This window comes from Tamandua tetradactyla, chromosome 1 (assembly GCF_023851605.1).
Source record: "Tamandua tetradactyla isolate mTamTet1 chromosome 1, mTamTet1.pri, whole genome shotgun sequence".
NCBI classification, from domain to species: domain Eukaryota; kingdom Metazoa; phylum Chordata; class Mammalia; order Pilosa; family Myrmecophagidae; genus Tamandua; species Tamandua tetradactyla.
The window spans coordinates 39,961,583-39,973,782 of NC_135327.1; the positions used below are offsets into that span (position 1 = coordinate 39,961,583).

At 45.3% G+C, this 12,200-nt stretch overlaps 1 protein-coding gene across 2 annotated transcripts in view; it reads left to right on the forward strand.

Annotated features, from left to right (window-relative positions):
- The window catches only part of RALGAPA2 (Ral GTPase activating protein catalytic subunit alpha 2), a 426,648-nt gene extending 421,176 nt beyond the window's left edge, over nucleotides 1-5,472 (forward strand). For both annotated transcript variants that reach the window (XR_013157020.1, XM_077114736.1), the window contains one exon: nucleotides 2,340-5,472. The gene's annotated coding sequence lies outside the window, so the exon portion shown is untranslated. The remainder of the gene's footprint in view (nucleotides 1-2,339) is intronic.
- The last annotated feature ends 6,728 nt before the right edge of the window (nucleotides 5,473-12,200 follow it).

Below are 12,200 nucleotides of genomic sequence, written 5' to 3' on the forward strand. Positions count from 1 at the left end.
ATAGTAAGAGTAACGCACTCAAAGGAGAAAGTGGACAAGGGAGTTGTCCTTTATTAGCCAAGCGTCCCACACAGGGGCCCGTCACTTGTCTGTCTCAGGGAATGTGGATGTGCGACTGCATTTTCTGGTTTATCCAAAGCACCACGTCCCTCTCCCAGCTCAGGGCCCTTAAACCTCCAGGTCCGGCGAGCTTTGACCCTCAGGCTCGGCTGGCCCTCTTACCCTCCCCTCAGCCGTGGCTTTGACCCAGCCCATTGTGGTTCCGAACTGGGCTTGTGCCTTCCTTCCCCAACCCAGGTGGAAGGTACAGGCCAGCAAAACCCAGATGTATGGGTCAACCCTGGGCATAGTGAGCAGGGCTGTATAATCCCCTCCAAAGGGTGGAGATTATGTGTGAAAGTGTTTATTTGCTGGGACTCCAATTCCGTGTATGTCCTGTTTCCGCCACAAAATGGTGACGTGGGGCTCGAGTGTGCTTTGAGCAGACCCCCAAGTTTCTGTTCCAAGGGAAAGGCCATGACCTTGAGCCAGTGCCAGGCAGCCTGTGAGGGGAATTATATTAGGAAGGCACCCTTTTTCCTTGGAGCAGCCTGCTCACTGCACAGCTGCTATCTCCCCATCAGTCATGGGTTTGGGTGTGTTGGGAGCCACCACCGACCAGTGGAAAGCTGGGCCTGGAGGAACGCATGGAGCCCCAGCCCCGCATGCAGCCTGGCCCCTTTGCCTCTGCAGGTGGGCCATGAGCTTCCTGCAAGCTGCTCAGGGGGTCCCAAGGGCCACAATCAGCATTATCCTGTCCACGCCGTTCTGCATATCTGCAGGACAGAAGGGGCATCCCTTTTGCTCCTGTTCCTTGTTTTTCCTGCTGCTCCAGAACTAGCAAAAAGTTTCATTCTCTCAGTTAATATCTTTGCGCATCACTTTATATCTTCCATTTGTTTGTTTCCATTTTTATTTTGTTACTTCCGTATTCCAATTTGTCTGGTTATAATTGACATTGTAGAGAAGGGATGTTCTGAGTTTATAATGTGAAATGGAGATTAAAGGATTTCAAAATGGAATATCAGCTAGGATTCAGTCAGTTTTGTCCCCCTACACCCTGGGTTTGTTACCACCAGCAGGAGGTGAGGATGAGATGCATTTTAATCGTCCCTTTGTCATGGATGACAGTGGAGCTTCCCTATCTTTGTCAATGATTTTAAAGATGAAAATAATAGAAGAGGGGCCCAGAACTTTTCCTCTCTCTGCCTGACCTTCCTGGGCCTAGAAGCAGGAAAGAGACATAGAACCTGGCTCTCCAATCTCCAAGGGCTAAACTTCAGGTTGCACTAGGCCTGGCTCCCTCCAGAGGCCCAAACATGTTGGCAAGTATTGATTCTTGAGGATCTTCCTAGAAACAATGAGGTAAAGTTGGGAAGTAAAAAAAGATGTTGTCTGTGAATAAAATAAATTGCTTAAATTCAGCTTAAATTTCAATAATAAAAAAAATAATGATAATGATAATAATCTCATTATCTCAAAGCCCAACCCCCTGCAAGTGAACCCTCTGGGAGTAAGACCAAAGCCCTGCTTTTGAGGCTGGCTCCAGCAGAGACCGGCAGGGAAGCTTGGGGCGTAGTACAACAGCATTTAAAAATATGTTTCGAGAGGAAGGGTGATGCAATGATCTTCTCACTCGCAGAAGTGTCCTGGGGGAACCCCAGCTCCACCGGCAACTGCGGCTGGGTGTTGCAGCAGGCATTCTTGTACTCCTCTGAGCCTGGTTAGGGCGCCCTAGGGAAAGGGAGAGGCGTACACATGCAGGTTTTAATTTTATTCCTTTTTCCCTCCAGTGCTAAATAGCTGTATGCTCATCTGGACTCATTCAGACAAGCAATTTAGGCCTGACCTCTAGTCTTAGGCCCTTTGGGGAATAATTGAGTAGTAACTCATTGTGTAAAATGTCAATACGCAAGTACACGGAGATTCCAATAACAGGGATCCACAAGCTTCTAGGAAGTTTCCCCCGCATTTTCATTGGCTCTTCCTCCCTTTTCCTGTAAACAGATGCCTTTTCTCTTCCTTCTTTACTTGGGGTTTGGACTGTGAGGCTGAATTCATTTTTAAAAGATTCAGTTTCTTTTATGCTGCAGAAAAGCCCAAGTAGGGCTGAGACATGAAAGGAAGACTATTCACTCAATTTCAGTCAACAAACACATGGGCCAGCCCTGCGGAACAGCAGGAGATCCCCTTGCTAGGGACCCAGTGCCCTCTCCTGTCAGGGCCACATGGCCTCCATGAAACCTGTGGTGTAGCCTCAGCCTCTGCGGTGACCCACCCTCCCTCTGCTTCCCTTGCAGGGACCCTGGCCACCAGTGCGAGTGCCTACCTTCCAGTGCCTCTCAGAGTGGAGGGGACACTCCCCCAAGTCCCCAAACCCAGAGACTCCTGGAAATGCTCCCTCTGCTGATGGCCCTGTCAAGGCTGCCCAGGCACAGACTGCAAAGCCCAGGAGAATGAATTCCCCAGATGGCTCGGTGTGAACGAGCCGGCCAGGCCATGCCGCCCCCTGTACTGACGTCTCATGGACCTTGTGCTTCTAAAGAAGGCAAGAAAAAAATCATCCACAGCCAGAAGCAAATCCTATGCTTGCTTTGGCTCAGGCAGGGCTGCTGGGGATCGCAGGGCTGGGGAGCAGTCTGGGTGGGTGAGAAGCAGGGGTCCCAGTCTCACTACCCCGTGGATTCCTCCCATTGTTGCCTCCCAGCACAATTTACAGAGAGCCTGCTCAGTGTAGTTAAACATATCAAGGAATTTTCTCTCATTTTGCTAGTTTTTCTTAGTTAGGATTCATGGTTTACTCAAAAATTTCATCATCATGGAAATTGGCTTTCCCCTGGGTCTTTTGCCCAGGAGAAGTTTTACCTCCCATTGCTGAGTGTTTTTCCACCTGGTGCCCAGTGCCCACTGGCAGGGGAGATGCCCTCCAGGCCATGCTCAGGCTGCTCCTAGCACAGAAACTCAGCAAGTTCTAAAAGACAGTATCCTGTAGGGCCAAAAAGCCCAGCACGGCACAGAGCCGCGGCAACACAAAAGGCGTATATGTAAGCCGCAGAGGCCGGACCACAGTAGGTGCCTCTCGGGCTGAAAGACCCCACTAAATCTTCTCCTTGGAATGTGCTCTCCTGCCTGTTGTCTGAGAGTGAGCGAAGACGTGGGCTTTGGAAGCATTTCTTGTCACACAGAGAATTTTAGGGTAATAGATTCCAAGCAAGGGATTTGATCATTGCTTTTGGCCCATTTGGCTCCAACGAAGCTACCTTTGTTGGGCTTGTTAAAAAAGGAGAAAGAAAGTAAAAAAGGAAAAAGCCTCCACTTGCTGCCTGTGCTTGCCCAGCCCCCCTGCTGAGAGTCTGCAGGGAAGATCTGCCCCTCTGCTTCTCACCTACCTGCCCACCTCAGAGGCAGGAGCCAAGAAACTCACTGGAGCCCAGCACCGCTGCAGTCTTGCAACAGTGCATGGGTCCAGGAGGGAGCCCCTTTAGGATCTTTTTGTCAACTCATAACAGAAGAGTAGCAAGTGAAATGCCTGCTTACAGCGAGCGGCCCAGTTGTGGGAAAGACCCTTCCAGTGCCTCCCTTTGCCCTGGGCCTCCGGGCTGTTACACAAGTTTGTGTTCCCTCAGGCCAGTTTGGCCTCTGAGGCTGGACAGTTGCTGGAACCTGGAGAGCCCCTCCTGCCATTCCCTCTGCCATTGCCTCTGAGGAGCCCAGCCTTTCTTTCAGTTCACGCTTGCCCTTTGCAAGAGACATGGGTGGGCCAGGGAGGCTGGCACTCTCTTGGCCCAAATGAGAAAGAGTTGAGAAAGGTACTCCCATCAAAGGGTAGACCTTCAGATTCTAAAGGGAACGATTTTTCTGCTTTACAGGGGATTGCTGGGAGGGTTTGAGGCCCAGGCCCACCAGACAGAAGCAGCTTGAGCAAAAGAGAATGAAGGACATTCCAAAGAGAAGTAAGCTTTAGTCACTTGGGGCTGTTTACAAAACATTCTCCATTATATTAGCAAATGCCACACTTCTCCCTGCCCTCACCCACCCTGACATCTTGTTTGTTGATGTGGACTCTCTGGGCAGCATGGTTTTGCCCAAGTAATTCAGACTGGAAGTTGTTGTGTTGTTTTGGCTCATACTCACAAGTTTCCAGCTTTCCTTGAAGCAAGAGAGGGCTTTGTGTGTTCCCAGGGCCCGGTGTTAGTCTCAGGTGCAGTTATCCTTGAGGAGACCATTTTATCTTCAGGCTCTAGAAACCCCCAGTTGCCTAAGCAGATTTGCAGAATGCTTGGCTTTAGTAGAAGACAAGTGCCAGCATTTGGAAATCACATTTAAGCCCCTGGCATTTCTGCTCCCTGGTTTCATTCTCCTTCCATGGCCATGTGCTCTTAACCTCAGAGAAAGAGGTTCCGTTGTAGTAGCAAAGACCTTTGCCTTTGGACCCCAACTGGCAGGCAGCAGTTCTGTGACCCAAGCTGTTTGGAGCCTGCTATTCTCAGTAGCTGCTTTGGTTTGGAGATTCGAGTCAGAGAGCAGGGAATCGGCCATCACATGTGCTTGTCATCACATGGGCTCGAATGGTCTCTGTTATTTGGGGTGGAAAATTGAAATGATCAAGTGGCTTTTTTTTTCACTTAGAAAAGCAAATATGGTATTTTTGTGATAAATACCTTTCAGCAAAATTGCAGAGAGTCGCTTATCCAGGAGGGACCCACCCTGCCTCCCAGTGCTGACTCCTCACATTTATAGGTCAGCCATCTGTGAACCAAACTATCCTTTATAGGTCCAAAATGTGATAAGACTCTCCGGCTTCCAGGCAGGGCTGGGCAAGCTCCCCCACATCTCTGCATGCCAGTTTCCACCAAAATCAAATAGACTGATATTCTCTAGTCACAATGAGTGGGTTTTTGTACTTAAAAAACTAGTAATTCCATAAAATGGTGACTTATTTAAAAATAGCAAAACCTTAAGTAGACAGAAGTGAGGACATTTAACTTGCCTAAGTGAACATGTCACAAGTGTCTTTGTACACTTGCAGCTGAGGCTGCAGTTCATAAGAGCCACAGGTCAGCTTTACAGTGTGGGCTGATTTATCAGACCCTTAGCCTTACAAAATTTAACAGACCATGTGGATCCATACAGTAACCCAATGCATGCCTTGAGCTTCCTCAGTTGTTACAACCTACTCTTCCTGTTATATTTGTATCATGTGGAGGTTTGAGGAATACTTTAATACTTACTATGATGTCTTCAGTATGACTGTGTTACATTCATATCAGCTGAAGGGGAGAGTCCACCTCTGAAAGGAATTCAACATGGAACCACCATCTTTTTAGCGCTCTGAACACTTATGTATGACATGCACATTAAATGAATGTTTTCAGGTCTACAAGATTTAGTACATGTAAATAAGGAAAAAAATTGATAAATATGGTAAATTAAGTTATAGTGTGTCATTTGATTTTTATTTTGCCATCTCTTGTTATTTAATTTTCCGAATATCTATCTCAGTTCATACCAAGGTGGTGGAGACCTACGTGTATAATCCGCCTTTGTGGGCTGGTGTGTGTTCCAGGAGCACAGGCCGCGAAGTGGGCCATGCCCAAAAAGCACACCCCTGGAATCTCCAGATAACCCTCTTTTTCTCTTTACTTCTTATCTACCATGATGATTTAATGAAGTGGAAACACAGCACATAGGTGCTATATATTTTGTTTGTTTTCATTCTGATCTGGTAGTAAAATAAAGTTGCTCCTGAGATCTAATTAGAGGTGGTTTGCATTTTTACCAGGCAAGTTGTTCAAAAGCATTTTTCTTACCAAAGCCAAAAAATGTATTCAAAATGGTAGCCAGTGCTAATCCAGGGAGCGTCACAAGTATGTTTAACCAAAATTGACTTCTTGGTTCAACACATGGCACAATGTGATGTGGTCACAAGAGGATTTGAACTCAAGCTTTGTTGCTCACACATGTTTAAGTCCATTCATGCTTCATGGTTAAGTAGCTGGTTGCCGTCACCTGCCATTGTGATATTCATCAAAATCCACACTGAGGCAAGCAGCTTGTTTCTATCTCCCCAGGGCAAGGCCTGGATTCCACACACTTCTAAGGCCCTGGAGTCCCTGCTCAGGCAGCTTGGGAGGGTTCGCCTTTGTGAATGAGTGACAGATGAAGATGTACTGATGGCTCCTGCTGGGCAGCTGATGCCTTGGTGACAGCCCTGCCTGGAACTGTACTCTTTGCACTCTGATGGCCTGGGCAACTGGCCTCTGCCAGTGTCCTGGGTTAGGTTCACTATCTGGGCAATAGGGAGCTCTCAGGACATTTGAGTATACAACTTTGTAAAAAATATCCCTTTGTCCATTCAGCAAGCTTTTGTTGAGTACTGTTACTCACAAAAGGAGTCAAGGAGAGCCGGAATCAACTGGCACTTTCTAGCTTTGACTGATAGCAAGAGCCTGCTTAAAGGTATTTCATGCTTTCAGTACTTGGTTTTACCTAGAATGAAACTTGGCTTGGAGATGTGAGGTTCTGTTGCCTAGAAGCAGTTGTTCCAAGCTGGGCTGCCCATCAGAATCTTTTAGGAAGCTTTGTAAAAGGCAGATTCCAGCCCTACCCCCACCTAGATTCCAATTCACCATTTCTGGATTGGGAATCTCAGGATTAGAATTTTTTAAAGCCACCTAAAGGATTCTGACATGGGGGAAGATTTGTGTTGAGGACTCTGGAGCCCTTTGGGTTGAGGACTCCGGAGTGAGGGATCCCAGAGGTGGTGCTCTGTCTCACCAGTTCTTAACTCCCTTCCTCTGTATGCCCTCAAGGGAACAGGTATCAAAGCAGACAGGTGACAGTGTGTTCCTCTCTGAATGTTTGCTGTATTCATGTTCCTACCCCAGATAATGGCCCACCTTTGCACATGGCCCCCAATCCTTCCAAGATAATTTGTGGATACTTTTCACATCTGTCTTTGGCAGAATTCCAGAAAGAATCCAACTTCCAGGGTTCCAAAAGGCCATTGCTACAAATTGTGCTCTCCTGGGCCTGTCTTGGCTGACTGGCTTCTGCCAGGAGCCAGAATTTAAAGAACATCCTTAAGGTACATCCTGGCTTTAGCATAGCTCTCTACATATTCCAGAAAAAATGCCGGAGTTATTCTGTTTCTTGCAGTAAATTTTCTCCCAGTGATAAGGCTCAGGTGTCCATATTTGTTCACTTCTGCACAAATTCGAGCTAGTGAACGGCCTTGTGTAAGCATGGAAACTAAATCAAGGCCACTTTGACTTGTTAAAGAGTTTATGTCAATGTGAACTAATATCATTTGCTCTTCCTTCTATAATGGAAATGGAACAGAATGTAATCTTTATCCATAAGTCCTTGGTTTACTCAAGGTAAAGGTTGTCTACTGTAGTTCAGTCCCCTCCTCCTACAGACACTAAAATCCAGGCCTAAGCTTTTCGGCTCCCTGGGTTTTGTACTGCTTGGAGGTGGTGGTGCCAGGCAGGAGCTGAGCTTCCTGGCTCACACTATCTGACAGTGCCCTACGATGTGGCAGCAGTCACTGTTCTTAACCGAGACATCTACTGTTTTTTGTTAAAAATGTAGTTTCCATGTACCTTTAGACCTTTTTAAACATTTCCCAAAGCCCAACCTAAGTCTGCCCCAAACTTCCACTTAAACAGACCAGGCACAGCTTCAGGGTCTTCTCAGTACTATGGAATGTGTTTGCCCAGAGATGCTGAGTTGCTCTTCCTAGAAGCAAAGGAAAGAACTCTGAATTAACCTTTCTCTAGGATGCCAGAAACAGTTGGGTTATACATCTCTATGGAGAAGAGGAAAGAAACTTGCTTCCTAACCTCAGAGGGTCTTAACTTCCTACCTCCTGCAGCTTAAACCATGCCTTTCCTGCCAGAGAACTCAAGACCAGCCAACAACCCCACTATGTGCTCAAAAGGAAGATGGGCATTTAAAAATAATAGTAATGTTTTCTCCAGCCCCAATCCACCTCCAAATGTGCCCTCCAAAACAAACCAATGACAACAGTAGAAATTCCGACATAATACTCTTTCTGAGAGGTGTAAAATAATTTGCTGAAGTGGGAGATTGCCTCTTTTTTGTTATTAGAACTTTAACAACCAAAGAAAAATTATTTTAATAACTATGTTTCCAATATCCTCTGTTAAAATGGAGAGGATGGGGGAGGGGTGTTGAGCGGTTATAGCAAGGTGCCACGATAAGAAATACCTGTCTGGAAGATCCTGCCTCTTACACACACACACACACACACACAAATGGAAAAATTAAGAAGTCCAAGTTAGCATCCTCCTTTTTGCAACATGTCAATGAGAAAAACATTCATTAGATTTTCTATTATTCCCACCAAAATATTCCGGCTTCTGATACCAGCGGGCGTTGTTTACATGATCAAGAATTCTATTTAAAACATTATTTTATGCACTAAGGAATACATGAGTAAATTGTCTCTAGGATAAGAGCCCCTCCCCTTTTCTGTGTGTGCAGGTATAATTTTTAATCTTCCACTTGTATGTCTTCCCTCCCCTTTTGCCAAAATGCTCGTCGAATTCCTTTAACAGAATATTTTATAGGAAGAGTACATGCTGACCAGTCCCCACCTTGCTGTGGGGCTCTGGGGGTCTGAAGACTGCAGCAGGCACCTTACCGAAGTGGAAAAGGGCTTGCCATTATAAACCCTGAAAGAGTCTTTTTGACTTCAGCAAAAAAAGCCAGGCAAAGAAAAGCTCTTTTCTGTGAATGCGCGGGGACTGCATTATGCTCTTGAGCTGGCAGAGGTGAGTACCTTGGATCGATTCTCCCCGAGAAAGGGCTGCTGGGCTAAGTGCAGACCCGCGCCCCCAGCCCGCCCCAACTGGCAGGGCATTTGCAGCAAACCTCTGGCAAACAGCTTGAACTGGTGAGACTGCACATTAACAGCCTCATCTTCTCTTTCCTGTAAAACTCATCATCCCATTTTGTCATCCGTGGTGACGGCAGGTTATGGACCCACTGGTGGCAGTATTTGTGGCGCCTCCCTTCAGGGAAAGGTGGACATCTTCATTTCAGGCACCAGCAGCTGAACCTAAAGAAGACAGCATAATGCTGATAGGAAAACTCAGAACTGGAACTTCTCTTCATCAAGGAAGGTTTATTTACTTATTGCCATTAGGATTTTAACAAAATAGCCAAAGTGGTAAAATTGTACTCTACCCCAGATATTCTATATTTTTTTATTTAAAAAATAAAGTTGAAAAAAATAATAAAATAAAATAGTTCAATTTTCTTCCAGTTGATATCATGCAACTGAATATTCTTCCTTCCTTTTTCCCAGGTAAATGCAAACACACAAAGATATAGGGCTTTCTCTTTTTTTTTATAGAAATAGCATCACATTTAAAAATCCACATTATTCTTTAAATCCTTTTTTAAAAAAAAATTTTTTAAACCTCCTAATCTATCTTTTGTTACAGATGTACAGTATTCCTTAGTATAGATGTACCTCTAATTTATTCAACTTGCCGGTGGATATTCTAATATTTTGTTATAACAAATACACCTGCAATATACATTATTACCCTTAAATCCGTACTCACTAGTGCTTTTATTTCTTTAAGACAAATTCCAAAAAACACAAAGTTACTGAATCAGAGTTCATGTAATTTTAGCCTTAATGGACTATTCGATTATTTTATAGTTTAAGAAAAAAAATGAAGCTAGGATCCACGTCTTCCTATACATATATAGGGAACACATCAAATTACCCATCAACTTAAAAAAGAAAAAAATAATAAAGGCAATCCAGGCAAAAGGCAGACATTCAATCCTGATAAAGTAAGACGTTTATCGACCCAAGAAAGTGAGGCCTCCCATTCAGCTTCCTCAGCCCATGCGTCCTCTGTTTCTTTTCAGTGACAGCTTTCTAAAGAATTGCCTGATTTGAAGAAATTTCTTGAAATACTCACATAAATGCATCAAAACACAACATAGTCTCACAGGTAGAGAAGAACACGGGCTTGGCAATCGGGTGGTACTGACTCCTAATTCCTGCTGCATCCTTCCCAGATGGCCTTGACCATCTAACTGATCTTTCTCTTACCTCCTCACCTGTGAATTGGGGCAAAAACACAATGTAGCCAGCCTCCAAGACGGCCACCGGTGAGGATCCCTTCCAGTGTTCATGCCTTATATGGACCCTTCCACACTGATTCAGGGATGGCCTGTGTGGCCATCAGAACATGTGGCACCTGTCTTCCAAAAGTCTATAAAGCTCTTGCCATGGCTCCTTGGATCACCCACCCTGGAGAATGTCCACCACCATGCTGTGAGGACACTCAAACATTGCTGTGAGACAAGTAGCCAGAGATAGAGCCATCTTGGATGTGGGTCCTCTAGCCCCAACCCAGCTGACATCTGATTGAAATTTCATGAGAGATCTCAAGCCAGAACCACCCAGGCAGGCTGCTTCTGAATTCCCTACAGTTCTAGTTTGCAAGCTTCTGGAATGTAATATACCAGAAACAGAATGGTTTTTTAAAAGGGGAATTTATTAAGTTGCAAGTTTATAGTTTTAAAGCCGTGAAACTCTCCAAATTAAAGCAAGGCTATAGACATTTCCAATCTAAGGCATCCAGAGAAAGATACCTTGGCTCAAGAAGGCCAGTGACGTTCAGGGTTTCTCTCTCTAAACTGGAAAGGCACATGACCATCAAGGTGATGTCTGTTAGCTTCTCTCCAAGCTTCTTGTTTCATGAAGCTCCCCCAGGGGCGTTCTCCTTCTTCATCTCCAAAGGTCTCTGGCTGCTTGGGCTCTCATGGTTCTCATGGCTCTGAAGCCTTTTCCAAAATGTTTCCTCTTAAAGGATTCCAGCAAATGAATCAAGACCCACCTGGAATGGGTGGAGTCACATCTCCCTCTGTTAATCTAAACGTTAATACCCACAATTGGGCGAGTCACATCTCTGGAGATAATCTAATCAAGTTTCCAACCTACAGTGCTGAATAGGGATTAAAAGAAACAGCTGCCTCCACAAGATGGATCAGGATTAAAGCATGGCTTTTCTTAGGCACATAATTCTTTCAAATTGGCACAGTCCCCCGCAGAAACAATGAGATATAATAATTGGCTATTGTTGCTTTAAGCAACTACATTTTGGGGTGATTTGCTGTAAAGTCATAGTAACTGGAACATTGGCCCCCTGATGGTTTTGAAGGTGAGATGAAGACAATGTACAGAAGGCTCTGACATACAACAGTACATACAATGGTTTTAAGTACATGATAGATGAGTTTATTATAAACCCTTCTCCTCTGGACCCATAGTCATGTCATGTCATGGAAAGAGAGCTGCTCCTGGGAGCCAGAGACCTGGCTTTTGATCTGTCTTTGTCTCTCAAGAACCTTGTGATCTAGGCTCAGGAACATCATTTGGCATTCTCCGAAGTTGTCCTCATCTACAGATCAGTGAATCACAATGCCTTCCGTGCAGGGTTGATGTGAGAGCCAAATAGAAAAATGCTTTCAAGCATATCTGGTGTTTGCTTCTGGCTGTTGTTTGACATCTCAGCCTGTAGAGGTGAGGGTGGGGTGGGGTAGGGAAACAACTGTGTGTGGCCACAGTGTGTAGCTTGGGCTTCCCCACAGCATGGAACCCGAAGAGCAACCCAGATAGAAACTGCATGGCCCTTTCCAACCTCATCTCAGGAGTCAGGCAGTGTCACTTTCATTGCACTTTGCTCATGGAAGCAGTCACAAAAGCCTGTCCAACTTTCAGGGGAAGGCCACAGACTCTTCCTGTCAATGGGAGGAATGGCAAGAAATTTTCAGAAATGTTTTAAAACCTATACCAGGTGGCATTGGTATCACATAAAACTTAGGTTCAGTTTTCTCTCACATCCTGTAGAGGGACCAGATGGATACGAAGGAACTCAAAATAATGATGATGATAAGGGGTGAGCTCTTACGAACACGTGACCTGAATAACTCATTTAAGCTCAACCCTGGGAGTTTCTTAGTAGCAGAGAGCAGACTATACTTTAATTGAAGCAGGTATTTTCTGGGGGTCCCTCAAAAATTGTATAAGAGGACCACACAATCAGGCTTTAGGGCTAAAAGAAATAGCAACACACAAAGTGTCCTGTCAGACAAGTCCAACTGAGTTC